The 18,151-nt window shown below is 37.0% G+C and overlaps 1 long non-coding RNA gene across 1 annotated transcript in view; it reads right to left on the reverse strand.

Annotated features, from left to right (window-relative positions):
• Window positions 1–2,413: 2,413 nt before the first annotated feature.
• The window catches only part of LOC115931745 (uncharacterized), an 89,320-nt gene continuing 73,582 nt past the window's right edge, over window positions 2,414–18,151 (reverse strand). The window contains exons 3-4 of the long non-coding RNA XR_010131547.1: window positions 4,025–4,109; window positions 2,414–2,442 (exon numbers count right to left, since the gene is read on the reverse strand). This is a non-coding gene — a long non-coding RNA (uncharacterized lncRNA). The remainder of the gene's footprint in view (window positions 2,443–4,024; window positions 4,110–18,151) is intronic.

Consider the following 18,151-nt stretch of genomic DNA (forward strand, 5'->3'; position numbering starts at 1 on the left):
TGGCCCATCGTAAGTGCCCAATCATCATGATTTGAATGAATGAAAGGAGATTTTCTGTGTCATCACAGCACTTCAAAGCTAGCTTCATTTTGTTTTGCTGTTTTCAAGAACTTTAAAATAAAATATGAATATTCAAGCTGTGCTTCCTGTTGTGTATTTAAGGAAAAAAGGAAACAAAAAAACGAAAAACGAGCATCATGGAGGCCTCTTCTGGAGTCAAAGCAGCAAGGCAGTTGTGATGAGCAGTGTGGAGCAGAGGGGCAGAGAATGCAGGGACCCGGGAACAGTACGCTAGGGTCGCCTTGCTTGGGAGGCTGGACAAGTGATCCCAGTCAGTTTTTCACCTATCAAACGTCGGTGTTTGTGTCACTGATGTCCCTTCTGTGGTTTAATGACAACAGAGAACAGTTTTGAAGAAAGGAAAACGTAGCTTAGTGAAAAAATGAGGGAGGTTTATTATTTGCTTATGTATTTTTTTTATTTTGAAAATGTGGTTATATTATTTGTTGTCATTTCGTTAATAAAGCTTATTTCATAAATGTAAAGAAATTCAAAAGGTAGATTCTAATACCAAGGTTGAGAATGGGGCAGTCCTACTTTCATTTAGAAGATTATATTTATTACTATGCAAATTTGTGGGGGCCAGTGTCTCTGAGCTTCACTCTATCAGAATTATTTATTATATATTTGGGGTTGGTAAGTTTAAAAAGTATTTAAGGATTAAATACATTTTTTTTTCTTTAGGAGTTGAACAGTAGTGCATTTTTAAGTCTTGCTAAATAAGTGAATAATTTTCTAAAACATCACTTAAGGGGATGATAATGAGCTCTGTAGGCAAAACTGTGAAATATTTTCTAATATTCTAATCAGATTTTTAATATGCCTCAAATTAAAAAAACAATAGTTCAAATAAATTACATATTTTCAAATATACACTTCTTTTGGGTTCATAAAGAAACGCTGGGCATGATGACTTTTTTTTTTTTTTTTTTTTTTTTTTTTGAGACAGAGGCTCGCTCTGTCGCCCAGGCTGGAGTGCAGAGGCGTGATCTCGGCTCACTATAACCTCCACCTCCCAGGTTCAAGAGATTCTCCTGGCTTAGCCTTCCAAGTAGCTGGGATTACAGGCACCCGCCACCACACCCAGCTAATTTTTGTGTTTTTAATAGAGATGGGGTTTCACCATGTTGGCCAGGCTGGTGTTGAACTCCTGAACTCAGGCAATCTGCTCACCTTGGCCCCCCAAATTGTTGGGATTACAGGTGCCACCTGGCCTGATGACATGTTTAATGGACATCACTGCCAGCAATTTTAGCTGAAATCTAGGACCTTTTAAACAACTTTGAAATGTGTGATGGATGCCCCTAGTCTAGTGGGCAGAATGGATCGGAGGGTCGGAAGGTCTGGATCTCCTTCGCAGCCGTCGCTCTGACTCACATGACAATATTTAGAAAAGCAGATTCTTCTGTCTTGACTCCGTTGATCTCTGCTGGACTTCCACGCTTAGACTTTGGTGGTTGCTATTCCACACATTGCCCCCAGGCTCCACATCCCTTCCCAGGAATCCTGAATATGGTAGTTGGAGAGATTCTTGAACATCTTGGGTTATATGGAACTCTCTACCTCTCAAGATATTCTTTTCTACCTTCGGATAGCTCTACACTCTCATGAGGGTTTTGGCTTGTTTTGGGGGTTTGGTGTTTTAGTCTCTTTTTACTCATTTTTATTAAATGTGCTAGATACCACTGGTACTGGTATCTTGGCACCAGTATCTTTTTTAGGGACATTTTTCCTCCTTCTAATGCATTAACTTCTCTTTTCAGCTTTTTTTTTTTTTTTTGAGTCTTACTCTGTCACATAGGCTGGAGTGCAGTGATGCCATCTTGGCTCACTGCAACCTCTGCCTCCCAGGTTCAAGTGATTCTCCTCAGTAGCTGGAATTACAGGTACATGCCACCACGCCTGGCTGATTTTTGTATTTTTAGTGGAGACAGGGTTTCATCATGTTGGCCAGAATGGTCTCAGACCCTGACCTCAAGTGATCCGCCTGCCTTGGCCTTCCAAAGTGCTGGGATTATAGGCATGAGCCACTGTGCCTAGCCCCTTTTCAGCTTTTTATCATTGAAACACTTGATGTGAGGTATTAATGCTAATATAAAGATTGAGTGGGTTGAAGCTGGAGATGTTTCTCTGTGGTGTACCCCGAAGTGCCTCTAGACCTGTGCTGCCCAAGGTGGTTGTCATGTGCACTATTTTGATTTATATTTTAATTAATTAAAGCCAAATGAAATGAAAAATTTAGCCCTTAAACTTCACTAGCTACGTGTTAAGTACTCATTAGCCACATGTGGCTATTGGACAGCATTGATACAGAATATTTCTATTACCACAGAAAGTTCTGCTGGACAGTGTGGCTGTAGTCCGATATTGATCCCCAGTACTCTGAAAAATAAAAAGAATTCCATGAATTATTTCTCCATACTTCCCTGCATTTATTTCTTCAATTTTACTATAGCAGATGATTAAAGTGACACTTTATTTGAGGGAGTCAGGCAAGTTTAAATGGAAGAGATGCAGTTTAATTTGTGTTTTGAAGGAAGAGTATGATTTTGAGAAGAGATATTGGTGGAATTGTTAATTTCTTGGCAAGACTGTGTAACAAAGACATGAGTAATTCAACATTACAGGCAATTAAAGTGTGAGGTTTTCACCTAGAGATGTACTTGGAAAAAGAAGAAGTTGGGGAAATTAAGTTCTATTAAAAATATGTGTGTACATATATGTAAAACACTGATGTAAGTGTGAAGTATGAATTAGAGGAAGAATTTGTTCATTCATTTAGTACTTATTTGTTGAGTTTCTACTCTGTTCTGACACTGAACTACATATAGAAGATATTATCATGAGATCTCTCCCTGGGAGGGTCTCATGATAGTATCAGTGGGTGAGATAAACACAGAAGCACATCACTGTATTTTGCCATGTGCTGTGGTTGAGAGAGGGATGATGTCCTTAGGAAGTAAGGCTGGTGGCCTGGGAAGGCATTACCAAGCAGGCACTTTCAGTGTTTGTCACTGAGGTGGTAGTTTGACAAAGACATTGTTTTATTCAAAAGCACTTTGTTTCATTTTCCTCATCAGGCTAGGAACTGCCACATTTTGATCATTTCAGTGTATTCATATTAAATGGGCAGTAATGCTGTATTTATACAGAAATGGAAATTCCCTTTCTCAGCAGTCTCAAATATACCAGTAATACATTTTTTTTATTTTAAAAAATATAATGAGGTTAAATTAAGATCATATTAACATCAGAACACTTTTGGTTGGTGTAGAGTGAACTTTTTATTACCTGGTTGCAGATTAATGGTAGTAAGAGTAACAGAGAGTATACCAATGGAAAAAAAATTACTCTAAAACAAGATTGGTTGGTCAAGATTGATTGGTCCTCAAGTCCAGCCATGTGGCAGAGTGACTTTTGGAGCATTAAAGTATGTGCATATCTCTATATTCCAATCCTGGAGATTTTGATTTAGTAAGTCTGGGGTTATTTCCTGGCATCTATGATTTTTTTAAGCACCTGAAGTGATTCTGATGGGTAGCCAGGGTTGAAAACCATGGTCTCTTGTGTTGAAATTTGTAATAAATAATAGATACCACATTTTGTATCTCACAGCATGGAATGGCCCTCTTTTACATCTGTCAGAGTCTGACATTATTCTTGTGCAGATTTGAGGCTTGTGGTATTGGTGAACATTCAAAGTTAATAAAAAGATGGAACTCAAGAAAAACAGAGGTACTTACATATGCAGTGGCTAATAGCAAGAGCTCTGAAACCAGTTTGCCTGCCTTTGAATCCTGCCTTACTGTTTACCACCTTTGTAATTTAGGGACTTACTTAACTTTGTGGACCTCAATTTCTTCACTTGAAAATTAGGGATAATAGTATCTATCTTGTAGAGCTTAATTTGTGATAATTGAAGGAGTTATATGTGTCTTATTTAATAAGATGTACTTGTTATTACCTCTGGAATCAGGAGACATATGTTTCTTATATGGTGACATACAAGCAGTAGAATGTTTTGGTTCAGCTGGCAACATTCTTTCTTTCTGTGTGGAACATAAAATAAAATCTTATCTTACATTGATGATGTCTTACATTCATTTATGACATGTTAATGATTAGATGTATTAATTATTAAAAATAAAGTGGAATGCTTTGGTCTTTTCTTTAAACTGAAAAATTACAATGATGAGTATTAATTTCAAGCAAGTATTGGGCATTTCTCTGTGCCAGGGACAGTGCTAAGCATTTAATCTTCATAACAGGAATCATAGTAGGTATTTTGGGGCATGATTTTGAGGCAGCTAAGAAAATCACAAAACTAAGATTTAAACACACTTGACTCTAAACCCCAGCCTAATAACCACTGTGCTATACTGACTATCCTGATATTTAATCTACAGTTCTGTGCCTAATCCGCAGAGTTAGTTAGTCCTTTTTCGGTAATGTGGCAAGAAATATAAACCAAGGGGAGTCCAATTTAGTGTTTTCTCCATTAACCACTCAGCCCTAAATGCTAACCTATGAGGTTAAGGGAAAAATTGGTTAAGAAAGAGAATACAGTAATTTGACATCCTTAGGGCAAGATTCTGGACTGTACAAATACCAGAAGCATCATGGCCAGACATGATAGTAAGTAGGAAGACTGTGAATGTCATATAGTAAATAGTGGACCAGCCAACAATTAGGTGATTTTCTTCATTGTTGATGGTCATTTGACTGACATGCCTATGTGTGGCTTTCTTTGTATTTATCCTGTTTGGGATTTGCTGACCTTTATGAATCTGTAGATTTATGACTTATATCCTTTTAGGGAAATATATGTCTTCTGCCTCATTCTCTCTCTCTGTCTCTCTTTTTTTCTTCTCTGGGAGCCCAATTACAAGAATGTTATAATATTGTCCCACAGGTTCTTAAGATCTCTTCATTTTGTTTGATACATTTTCTCTCCATTCCTCAGATTCAGTAGTTTTTATCGCTGTATCTTTACAGGAAAGTCTTTACTGACTCTGTCATTACCAATCTGCTAAACCCATTTGCTGCTTAACAATGTCGATTTTATATCCGTATGATGTTTTTTAGTTTTAGAATTTTTATTAGATTCTTTTTTACAACAGATTTTTTTCTGATGATATTCTTTTCATTCATCATGGGCATATTTTTCTGTATAACCTTGATGAAACTTATAGCAGCTGGTTGAAGATCCTTCTCTGCTAATTTCAACATCTGGGTCTACTCAGGGTCAGGGGTCACTCTTCATTGATTTTCTTCTGAAAATGGATCATGTGGTTTTTTTGTTTTGTTTTGTTTTTGTTTTCCTGGATTCTGTTACATTTGTTCCAACAATGGTTTTTTTTTTTCCCCCTGGGTAAAAAATTAATTTTGGTGACTCAGACTGCAAACTCAGACTCATGGGTGGTAACTGAAATCATACTTCATTTGTTTTAGTCTTAGTCTGGTTTAAATGTCAGCCAGAGATTTGGGCAGAGTTTATACACAGAATTTATGCATCATCTTCTCTAGGTCTGTCTCTTTGCTGGGATTCACTATTATTGCCAACCTCATTTCCAATAGCTATGGTTGCCTTAAACTCTGTCCTTTGGTTTTTCAAGCCAGTAAGACAATGGGTTTTCTATTGGAGATTTTGGTATCTGTGGAGCTTGCAAATTCATAAAAATTAGGAAATTCACTAGAGCTATTCCTTTATCTTTATTGCAAGTGTCACTTCCCTTCCAGAATCTTCCCACATTTGATGATCTCAGATGCCATTAGCTAGTTTTGTTATTGTTGTTTGTTTGTTTTTAGATGTCATTCATGGTTTATAGTTACTATATGTGGGCAATTAAAAAATAGGTCTTTTAAAATTTCTTCTGGAGAGGACTCTTCTGGATATCTTCCTTTTTAATACCCGCAGATGTTTCTTGTGAAGAAGACATCTATAAAGGTTACATTTCGGGCTGAAGAAATAATGAAATTTCTGCTTCCTAACACCCTGCAGTGGAGGTTTACAACTCTTGCTTCATTTTCCCTGATAAATGAATGTATTCGTTTGTAACTTTAGTGTCTTTCATGAATATAATTTATTCTGAATTTTCAGTGAGCACATTTGATGTGGTTTTTATAGGAATTAGAATGCTTTCTTTTATATATTGAAACATTTGACCTGCTAACAACTCTTGTGTTATATAATTGTGTATGTAATAGGAGGAAAAGTAAACTCTGCTTAATTTGCCTAGAGAATTGCCCAACTATTTACTTAGTTAACATAATGTTAACCTAGTTAGCAGTGCATATCCATTATTAGAAATATTTTATCTTTATTTTCTTGATTATAGTTTAAAAAATCAAAGGTTTCTGCTTGATCATATAGGAACTGGAAAAAATTTTTCTCAGTGTGTTTAATCCCTTATTTCTCAAAATTCCGTACTGTGAAATTTTAGTATGTTGAATAAGTACCTTATTAGATAATGTATGTCTCACTCTTCTATAATTTTCTCCTTTGAACTATTATGATGCAAAATTTGATAGGACAACTATAAAAAGTTAATAAGTGTAGGTTTGAATGTGGAAAATAATGAAAAATGTAAAAATTTTAATTTCTTTTTATACTTGCTAATTTGTTTAAAAATCTCAGAAAAGCCATAAGAGCTTTAATTTTGAAATGTCTCATTCTAGGCTGCATTGTGTGTATGCCATTTGTGTGGTTGTTTTCCTGGGATTTAGTTACATTCATTTTTATGTCTTATTTCTTAATATATTGTACTTTCCCTTTGTCAAGACCAGACATGGAAACTGTACTTTCAAATAGAATCACTGTAAGACTATTAATTTTTAAGGATTATAGAATGGTTATATATTTGACCATTTACAAATGGTTATATATTTACCATTTACGTTTTATATAAGGCCTATTTTTTGATAATGTAAAATTTACATTTCTAAATATTTTGGGCAATTATGTAATATGTATGTATCAATGGATGGGGAAACAGTAAAAAATATATATTTTCTTGTGTAGATTATACAATTTTGGAAATATTCTTCAGCAATCTCTTATTATTTAACATTGGGAATTTTAAAAAACAATCAAAAAGTGGTATGTAAGGATCTTGCATCAGTTGCAAGAAGCAGAAAAAACTTAGCTAAAAATTTCCTAACGATGAGAAGTTTATAAGCTTATAAAGCAGAAAGTTGGACACAGGTCTAGGTCAGCAGTGTTAGTGTGGACAGAGGCTCTTTCTATTGTTTGGGCCTGACAGTCTTATTGTATTATCTTGGTCCTAGGGCTAGTTTCCTCATTCTTACAAAGTGGTTGCTACAGCTCCAGATATCTGGATTTTTTCCCCATGATGGTATTAGAGGAGAAAACCTTTTTTAAAAGTTTATCCTGTATTCTATTCCACTGGCTGGGGGAAGAGAATTCTTACAATTGTCTTGCAACCATAATAATCTATGCTCTTGGTCTAGACCATGTGTTTCCTGACCACCTGGAAGAGTGAATACCAGAACAAAATTAGGACTCTGGCTGTTACCAAGGAAGGAGTGTAAGGTGGAGACTGTTGTTCTTACTCACAGATTTTAGATGGCAAAGATATTTCAGTTCCATGAAAGAGCCGTATTCCCTTTGCCTTCAGGACCTTGTCAGGACCAAGCACACCTTGCTGTGTGGAGGTTTTTCTCTCTGTTTACCCAACAGACTTCTTCCCATCCTTTAACTTTCAGCTTAGAGATAACTTCTTTTCAGAAGTCTTAAATATCAGAAAATACAGAGACTTTAAAGCTAAAAGTGCTACTACCGGTAAAGAAAGATACTTTGTAATATAAAGATTCAATTCTTAGGAAGAGAACAATTCTAAATTTGTCTCCATTTAACCTAGCATCAAACCATATAAAGCAGAAGTTGACTGAACTAAAAGGTGAAGTAGGCAAATTACAAACATAGCAGGAGATTTTAGCCTATTTTTCTTTTCTGTTTTTTTTTTTTTTTGAGACAGAGTCTTGCTCTGTCACCCAGGCTGGAGTGCAGTGGTGCAATCTTGGCTCACTGCAACCTCCACCTCCCAGGTTCAAGCAATTCTCCTGCCTCAGCCTCCCATGTAGCTGGGATTACAGGTGCTTGCCACCACGCCTGACTAATTTTTGTATTTTTAGTAGGGATGGGGTTTCACCATGTTGGCCAGGCTGGTCTTGAACTCCTGACCTCGTGATCTGCCCGCCTAGGCCTCCCAAAGTGCTGGCATTACAGGCGTGAGCCACTGCACCCGGCCAGCCCACTTTTCTTAATACCTGCTAGAAGCAGATGGAAAAGAAGGAAGATTTGAACAACACAATTATCACTTTAGCTAAGGGCCAAATCATGTGGTTTAATATATGCTTAGATTAGGGTATATGGCATCAGACTTAAACATATTCTTCCGAAGAATACACAAATAGGGAATACTCCTCAACTTCCTTTATAAAGTGGTACAAGTTAGTGAGAATAGTTAGAGAAAGGAACATCACAGACCAATCTCACTTATGAACCTTCATACCAAAAAACCCCACAAAAAATCCTGCAAATAAAAGCCAGTTATATATAATAAGCCTAACATAATATTAGCCAATTGAGTTTATTCCCGGAATATATAGATGGTTTAACATTTTAAAATCAATTAATGTATTTTACCATGTTATCTAAATAAAGATGAAAAATTATATGCTGCTTTTACCAGAAGCAGAAAATTGATAATAAAGGAACTTAAAAAATCTGCCATATATATGTTTTCTACTGCTGCTCTACCAAATAACTACAAACCTAGTGGCTTAAAACAACAAAAACTTATTGTCTTATGGTTCTTACAGGAGACCTGAAGCCAACATAGGTGACACTGGCAAGCGGTGTCCTTCTAGAGGCTCCAGGGGAGAATGTATTTCATTGCCTATTGAAGCGTTAGAGGCTGCCTACATTCCTCGGCTCATGGTCCTTGCATCACTCTAACCTTTTTTGTTTTTTTTAATTGTACTTTAAGTTCTAGGGTACATGTGTACAACGTACAGGTTTGTTACCTAGGTATACATGTGCCGCGTTGGTTTGCTACACCCATCAACTCGTTATTTACATTAGATATTTCTCCTAATACTATCCCTCCCCCAGCCCCACACCCTACGACAGGCCCCGGTGTGTGATGTTCCCCGCCCTGTGTCCAAGTGTTCTCATTCATTTCCCACCTATGAGTGAGAAAATGCAGTGTTTTCCATCAATACCTAGTTTATTGATAGTTTTTAGGATGAAGGGCTGTTGAATTTTGTCGAAGGCCTTTTTTGCATCTATTGAGATCATCATGTGGTTTTTGTTGTTGGTTCTGTTTATGTGATGGATTACGTTTATTGATTTGCGTATGTTGAACCAGCCTTGCATCCCAGGGATGAAGCCGACTTGATTGTGGTGGATAAACTTTTTGATGTGCTGCTGGATTCGGTTTGCCAGTATTTTATTGAGGTTTTTCACATTGATGTTCATCAGGGATATTGGTCTAAAATTCTCTTTTTTCGTTGTGTCTCTGCTACGCTTTGGTATTAGGATGATGCTGGCCTCATAAAATGAGTTAGGGAGGATTCCGTCTTTTTCTAATCATTGGAATAGTTTCAGAAGGAATGGTACCAGCTCCTCCTTGTACCTCTGGTAGAATTCGGCTGTGAATCTGTCTGGTCCTGGACTTTTTTTGGTTGGTAGTCTATTAATTATTGCCTCAATTTCAGAGCCTGTTATTGGTCTATTCAGAGATTCAACTTCTTCCTGGTTTGGTCTTAGGAGGGTGTATGTGTCCAGGAATTTATCCTATTTCTTCTAGATGTTCCAGTTTATTTGTGTAGAGGTGTTGATAGTATTCTCTGATGGTAGTTTGTATTTCTTTGGGATCGGTGGTGATATCCCCTCTATCATTTTTTTATCACGTCTATTCGATTCTTCTCTCTTTTCTTCCTTATTAGCCTTGCTAGCAGTCTATCAATTTTGATCTTTTCCAAAAACCAGCTCCTGGTTTCAGTGATTTTTTTGAAGGGTTTTTTGTGTCTCTATGTCTTTCAGTTTTGCTCTGATCTTAGTTATTTCTTGCTTTCTGCTAGCTTTTGAATTTGTTTGCTCTTGCTTCTCTAGTTCTGTTAATTGAGATGTTAGGGTGTTGATTTTAGATGTTTTCTGCTTTCTCTTGTGGGCATTTAGTGCTATAAATTTCCCTCTACACACTGCTTTACATGTGTCCCAGAGATTCTGGTCCATTGTGTCTTTGTTCTCATTGGTTTCAAAGAACATCTTTATTTCTGCCTTTATTTCGTTATGTACCCAGTGGTCATTCAGGAGCAGGTTGTTCAGTCTCCATGTTGTTGTGCGGTTTTGAAGCATCGCTCTAACGTTTTTATCTGTCATCACAGCACCTTCCCTGACTCTGGCCCTACTACCTCCCTCTTTCCCTTAAAAGGACCCTAGTGATTCCACTGGGCCCATCTGGGTAATAATCCAGGGCAAGCTCCCCATCTTAAGATCCTTACCTTGATCACATATGCAGAGTCCCTTTTGCTTTGAGGTATAACGTAGTAACAGGTTCTGAGGACTAGAACATGAACATTTGTGTTGGGGGAGATTATTCTGCTTAGTACCGCGGTGCTAAGAATGTGTGTAAAGAATATTCTACTTAATTATAAAAATCTTTCTGATACAGCAAATGAGACAGCGTTGCCTTCTAACACCATATGTATTTGACATTGGAATGGAGGACATACCCAATACATTTAGGCATATAAGTAAACAAAATATGATCTCAGGAAGAAATCTCTCATATTTGCAGATAAATATGATTGTAAACAAAGGAAATTCCTAATGAATCTATAGATAAATTACTGGAATAATACATAATTTTTGGCATTAATCTTAGCTCAGGTTGCCATAACAAAATACTGCACACTGGGTGTCTTAAACAACAGAAGTTTTTACTTTTGCAGTTCTGGAGGCTGGGAAGTCACAAGATCAAGGCAAATTCAGTTCTTGTTGAGGGCTTGCTTCCTTCCTTGTCGTGTCCCCATGTGGCACCATGTGGCAGGGAGAGAGGGAGTAAGCTCTCTGGTGTGTCTTCTCATAAGGGCACGAATCCCATGTGGAGGCCCCCACCCTCATGCCTCATCTAACCCTGCTTACCTCCCAAAGGCCTATCTCCATCCCCATATTGTTATTTTAGGAGAGGAAACAAACATTCAGTCCTTAATAGAAATATTGCTGGATGCAAAGTCAATACAGTGGATAAAATCAGTTGTATTTCTATAGGGTAACAACAAACAGAAAAGAAAAATTTGAAAATATGCTGTTTATGATAGCATAAAATATCAATTAGAAGCAGTAAAAAATATGCAAGATCACAAGAAGAAAAACATTATTGAGAGGAAATTATAGAAGACTTAAGAGAAAGTAGGTAATATGATGGTGGTCAGTGGGAAGACTCAATATCACTAATATGTAGCTCCCCTAATTCATCTATAGATTTATAAGCAATTCAGCAGATGTATATGTGAATATGTACATTGATAAGTTGATTACAAAATATATATGTAAATGCAAAGGGACAAGAATTGTCAATACAGTCTTGAAGGAAAACATAGCATGGGGGAAGAACTGCTCAGGTGGTTAGTAAAATTTATTTTAAGTCATATTAATTAAAACAGTGAGGCATTGGCCTGAGAGTAACATATAGACCAGTGGAACAGAGTATTAAGGACTTTGTATAGTGCCTTGGGAAGGACTTATCTTTTTAATAATTGATGCTGGCCATATGGAAAAAATTCTTATACCATCTATAACATTTCTACATAGATTATAGAATGTGAAAGAAAAAATAATTAGCCTTCTAAAACATGATAGAGTAGAATATTTTCATAACCTTAAGGTAGGGAAAGATCTCTCATACAGGACGTAAAAAGCTTAACCAGTTTTTTGATCTTTGCAGTTTGAATGATGAGGTTCCTCTTGGTCATCAGAGACTGTTAGCACGTGAGAATGTGTACACATGAATAATGGCTGTTGACTTCTTGAATGCTAGTTTTCAGAGTGATTGCACCATACATTTTTTAGTGCTGTTACTCAGTATGAACCCAAGGGTATAAGCATTATGGAAACATTGATATAGCTTCATCTAAAAGTATCTGGAATCCAAAATCTAGTTATCAAACTTTGCCAAGTTTTCTAACACTACATGTAATTTCCTTGTGGAATTTCCTTTAAATGGTGACAGTGCATTTAAAAAAATATTTAATATGTATATTCTTTATGTAATTTTATGCTTAAAAATTGTGTGAATGGGCTGAGTGCAGTGGCTCATGCCTGTAATCCCAGCACTTTGGGAGACTGAGGCTGGTGGATCACCTGAGGTCAGGAGTTTGAGACCAGCCTGGCCAACATGGCGAGACCCCATCTCTACTAAAATTACGAAAATTAGATGGGCAAGGTGGTGCACACCTGTAATCCCAGCTACTCAGGAGGCTGAGGCAGGAGAATCGCTGGAACCCAGGAGGCGGAGGTGGCAGCGAGCTGAGATCACATCACTGCACTGCCCAGCCTGGGCAACAAGAGTGAAACTCCGTCTCAAAAAAAAGAAAAAACAAAATTATGTGAATGATTTGAATATAATTCAGGTTTTAGAAGTCATGTGACTTTTTTAAGAGGAATTCCACACTAAATTTGCTTTGCACAGCCACAGATTCCTCAGTGACCCCAGTAGTCACACTTTCTTTTCCACTTCCCTAGTTCGTTGTTAAGGTAAAATTACATTGGTGAATCCATTTCACAAGGATATTGCCAGAGTTGTGTGCTCACAACTCTTAATATAACTTGAACTATGCAGGACAGTACAAAGAGAATGGCCAAAAGATTTGTGTTCTAGTGGATTATATCAAGTGTCAGTTACAATACAACTATAATCTAGAATGTGAATTGGGTATTGACTTTAGTATATAGTCAAGCTGCTTCTGATTTTTTAGTGTCTGGAATTTTTCCAAACAAAACTAAAAAGTAAAATTTGTACTCAATATAGTCAGAATTTCTAGTAATTGCTTTGTGTGTATGAATCCGCTTCTGTGCTGCACAAATTCATGAGTATACATGAGTAGAAAAAGAAAACTAATTCCTGAATTCACCATTTAATGTAAGGATTATGATGGAGTCGGGGGATACTTTTAGTCTTCCAATCACTGCCCATATTTCTTTATCGCTGCCCCCAACAGTTTGAAAAATCTGTCAGAAAATGAGCAAATTAATGTTACTTTATTCAAGTAATATATAAATATAGGAAACCTGGACATTGGTTTAGCCAGGGAACATGGATGATGTGCAAATTCAAGAAACATTGTAGCTTGTAATCCCAGCACACTGGGAGGCCAGGCAGGCGGATTGCATGAGCTCAGTAGTTTGAGATCAGACTGGGCAACGTGGCAAAACCTCATCTCCACAAAAAAAATACAAAAAATTAGCCGGGGGTAGTGGCACCTGCTTGTAGTCCCAGCTACTCTGGAGGCTGAGGTGGGAGGATCACTTGAGCCTGAGACGTGAAAGTTGCAGTGAGCAAAGATCGCATAACTGCCCTCCAACCTAGGTGACAGAGTGAGACCCTGTGTCCAAAAAAGAAAAAACAAAAGGAAACATCATAGAAGGAAGGTTTTGCCTGTGTAATTAATACTGTGATTTGTAAATGTGTTACTTTTTAGGTTTGATTAATGGGTATTTCCTATGATAATCTAGTTATTTCGTATGAGGACCAAAAAAGAGATTTCGCTAAACAATGTGCTTTCAGAAATCTGTCAGCTTTTGAATCCTTAAAGTTTTACAAAACACATTGGTTTGTCTAATTTTCTTTAGTCTATGATTTTATTTTACTTTTTTGAGACAGGCTCTTGCTGTGTTGCCCAGGCTGGAGTGCAGTGGCCTGATCTTGGCTCACTATAGCCTCTGCTCCCTGGGCTCAAGCGATCCTCCCACCTCAGCCTCCTGAGTAGCTGGGACTACAGGTGTGTGTGTGACCACTCCTGGCTAGTTTTTACATTTTTGTAGAGACAGGTCTTGCTATATTGCCTAGGCTGGTCTTGAATTCCTGAGCTCAAGTGATCTTCCTGCCTTGGCCTCCCAAAATTCTGGGATTACAGGTGTAAGCCACTGCACCCAGCTGAGCTTATGATTTTAAAAACTAAGCTGTCTCATATATGCATATTGTTTTTAGTGACCCGTAGCCTTCATCCATGTCTAGTGGTGTTATAGTTATTACTTACAAATGGGATTGTTGAAATCAAGCTCATAGTAAAATATATTTAATTTGATTTTTTTTTTGACTGGGGCTAGCTCTTTTTTATTTCAGTGCTAGTTTAAGAACTCCATTGTCATGACATTTAGGATTACTCCAGGAAAGGTTGATAATCTCCTCCCTGCACCCTTACCACCACTGTCACCATGCAACCCTACCTCTTGTAGAAATAAGCAAACATACAAACAAAACCCCCAAAACCAATTATGGTGAAATATAAAACACAACAACATGATGCCTTTTAACTTTTTGAATTAAAAAAATAAACTGAAACTTTGAGAATGGATTATTTTGACCTTAGCAATAGTATTACAATTATAAATCATGCTGAAATTTTGTCCTTAAGCAAGAAAGAAAAAAACAGCTAATTATTCAGTTCTTTCTCAGGAAAAAAAAAAAAGAACCTGGAGAAATAGAGGAAGGAATTAATAAATATAAAAAAATTAAGCAGTATATAAACAATATAATTAATGAATTTAAAATATGGTTATTGATTGCCAGTGCTAATCAAGAATAAAGGAGAGAAGAAAGACACGCCTAAAAATGTAAGAAATGAGAGATGAAATATCTTTTAGAGAGGAGATTTTTCCTTAAATTTAAGACTTTTTAACGTGATAAAAGATATGGGAAAAATAATGAAATGAATTTTATAGGAAAATATAAATTATTAAAATTAATTCAAGAAAATCTAGGCTAGTGACCACAGAAATAACAGTTACAAAACATTAGTAACAATTGTGAAAACAAAGTTCTGAAAGGCTCTTTTTCTTCATCATTTTATAAGCCTTTAGTGAATGGATGATTTTTGTGCCATTTAATTTTCGGAGTGCTTTGAAAAAGGTGAGATAGTTCCTAATCGAATTGTAAAGTTATCAAAAGCCTGAAAAAAAAACCACACACACACAGAAAAGAAAAAATTATAGATTGAACAAGTGCCAGGCATAAATAAAATTCTACCTGGAACCATTAACAGACATATTTATCCGTGAAACACTTGAAGTGTTCCAATTAATAATGGCATTTCCTGTATTCACTTTGAAACTATGCTGTACTTAAAAACATCTTTTTTTAACTTTTAAAAGTTCAGGGGTACACGTGCAGGTTTGTTATATGGGTGAACTTACGCCACGGGGTTTGTTGTTCCGATTATTTCATCATCCAGGTATTAAGCCTAGTACCCATGAGTTATTTTTCCTGATCTTCTCCCTCCTGTCACCCTCCACCCTCTGGGAAGCCCCAGTGTCTGTTGTTTTCCTCTGTGTGTCCATGTGTTCTCATCATTTAGCTTGCGCTTTCAAGTGAGAACATGCAGTATTTGGTTTTCCTGTTCCTGCAGTAGTTTGCTAAGGATAATGGCCTTCAGCTCCATCCGTGTCCCCACCAAGAATATGATCTTGTTCTTTTTTACGGCTGCATAGTATTCCATGGTGTATACATAGCACATTTTTTAAAACCCAGTCTACTATTGATGGACATTTAGGTTGATTTCATGTCTTCTATTGCGAATAGTGCTGCAGTGAACATATGTGTGCATGTGTCTTTATGATAGAGTTATTTACATTTCTTTGGGTATATACCCTGTAATGGGATTGCTGGGTTGAATGTTAGTTCTGTTTTTAGTTCTTTGAGGAATCGCCATACTGCTTTTCACAGTGTTTGAACAATTTATATGCCCACCAGCAGTGTGTAAGCATTCTTTTTTCTCCACAACCTTGCCAGCATGTTTTATTTTGACTTTTTAATAATAGCCATTCTGACTGGTGTGAGATGATATCTCACTGTATTTTGATTTGCATTTCTCTAATGATCAGTGATGTTGAGCTTTTTTCTCATATGCTTGTTGGCCACATGTATGTCTTCTTTTAAAAAGTGTCTGTTCATGTCCTTTGCCCACTTTTAATGGGGTTGTTGTTGTTTTTTTTTTCTGCAAATTTGTAGATTTAAGTTACTAATATGTGTTGGATATTAGACCATTGTTAGATGTATAGTTTGCAAAAACGTTCTCCCATCCTGTAAGCTTGTCTGTCTACTCTGTTGATAGTTTATTTTGCTGTGCAGAAGCTCAAAAACAAGTTTATTTTTTATCTCACAGGTAAGAGTGCAAGCTAGCACTGTCTCACAGAAATATAGTGTATCACATGCAATTTCAAATTTTATAATAGCCACATTTAAAAAACTTAAACAGATAAATTAGTGTTAATAATATGTTTTATTTAATTCAAAATATCCAAATGAGTGCTTACCATATGGTAGTGGCCCTCTTCCAAGTGTTTCTGTGCCAGGGGCTGCTGTGGTCAGACAGGTGGGAGCTGTGGAGACAGGGCTGTGCTGCTGGCTCTGCCCGCTGTGGCTCCCAGTGCTCTGGCTTTGCTTCTCTCTAGCTCCATCCAGCTTATGAAGGTGTTGAGACTGCTGAGATGAAATCAGGAAAGCAACTAGGATCTTATGAGGTATATTCGAGTACTTTTCCTACAAGATTGCTTGAATAGTAAAGATTTGCAGGAGCCCTGTTAAGGGACAGGAAAACTGAGGATTTTTCAACAGTGATGTGAACTTGCTTTGAACAGAGAGGTCTGACTTGTGAAGCCATGTAAGCTAGCTGCAGAGGACAGCTGTCACTGTGGGCAAACCATCTCTGCCTCCTCGAACTGAGGTGCTGAGTGACGGCAGGAACCTTCTGCTTGCTGCAGGACCCCTTTGTCTTCACATCACTCTTTTAGACTCGTGAGGCTTGATGAAACCCCAGAGACGTCCACAGATGTCTTTCTAGCCATAGTGCTGTCTTTATTAGTACTTTATTAGAACCAAGGGAACTTTAGAAAGTGTCATATGGATGCTTATGAATATTTAGGTCATAGTCAGTCTTCACTTTACCTAAACATTTTGGAGGGTGTTTGTGAATCATACCATAATTTATTTAGTGTCTTAATTTAAGGAAACGAGTCCGAGTGGAAAGTAATTATAGTCATCAGCAGGCTTTGTTATTTGTTACTGGGTCTTTAAAAAATATTAAGTTTCATGTGTTTTTGATTTGTTTTGAAAATGATAAAGGGTTTGAATCTAATAAGAGCACTTCTCAAGATAGGTTCTAAAGACTGCATGTATCAAAATTGTCTGGATTCCATGTTGAAAATTCAGGTTCCTTAGTACTAAGCCACAACTTAAAAAAATTTTTTTAAGCTACAACTTTTTAAATTGGAATTTAAAAATTGGACTGTCAATAGATGAGCCCCGTAAATGTGTTTTGGAACAATTTTCCCATGTAATTCTTTTGCTGTAAGCTTTGGAGAGAGGTGTATAGCCTGTAAAGGTGACTCTGGCCACACTACGGAGGGTGCCCAGGGTATGGGGTGGGGACAAGTTTGAGTGCAGGTGGGGTTGGAAGGAAGTGAATTTGAGAGATACTGGGGAGTAGAACAGAGAAGACCTACTGATGGGTCAGCCATTGGGCATTAGGAGAAGAAAAGAGGCCAGGAAATTTCCCTAGCCATTGTGGATAATTTTTAATAGTCTTTCCTCTTTCTTAACTGTTGAATACTTTAAGGTATTCACTGTTAAAGGCAATGCTTGTTAAAGTTAAGTACAATCAGTGGAACACCCATAAATGCAAGTTCATGTAGCTTTCAAGCAAGCAAACTTAAAATGTTTTTCTTTACTGCCTTTTCTAAAATTATATGTCATTTTGTCATGATTTCCCACAGTTATCTCAGGGTTATCTCCTTCAGACCCAAAGTCTCACTTATTGATCAGGGCGTTTGACCCAAATTTTAAGT

The sequence above is a fragment of the Gorilla gorilla genome, chromosome 18 (genome assembly GCF_029281585.2).
Source record: "Gorilla gorilla gorilla isolate KB3781 chromosome 18, NHGRI_mGorGor1-v2.1_pri, whole genome shotgun sequence".
Taxonomy (NCBI): Eukaryota; Metazoa; Chordata; class Mammalia; order Primates; family Hominidae; genus Gorilla; species Gorilla gorilla.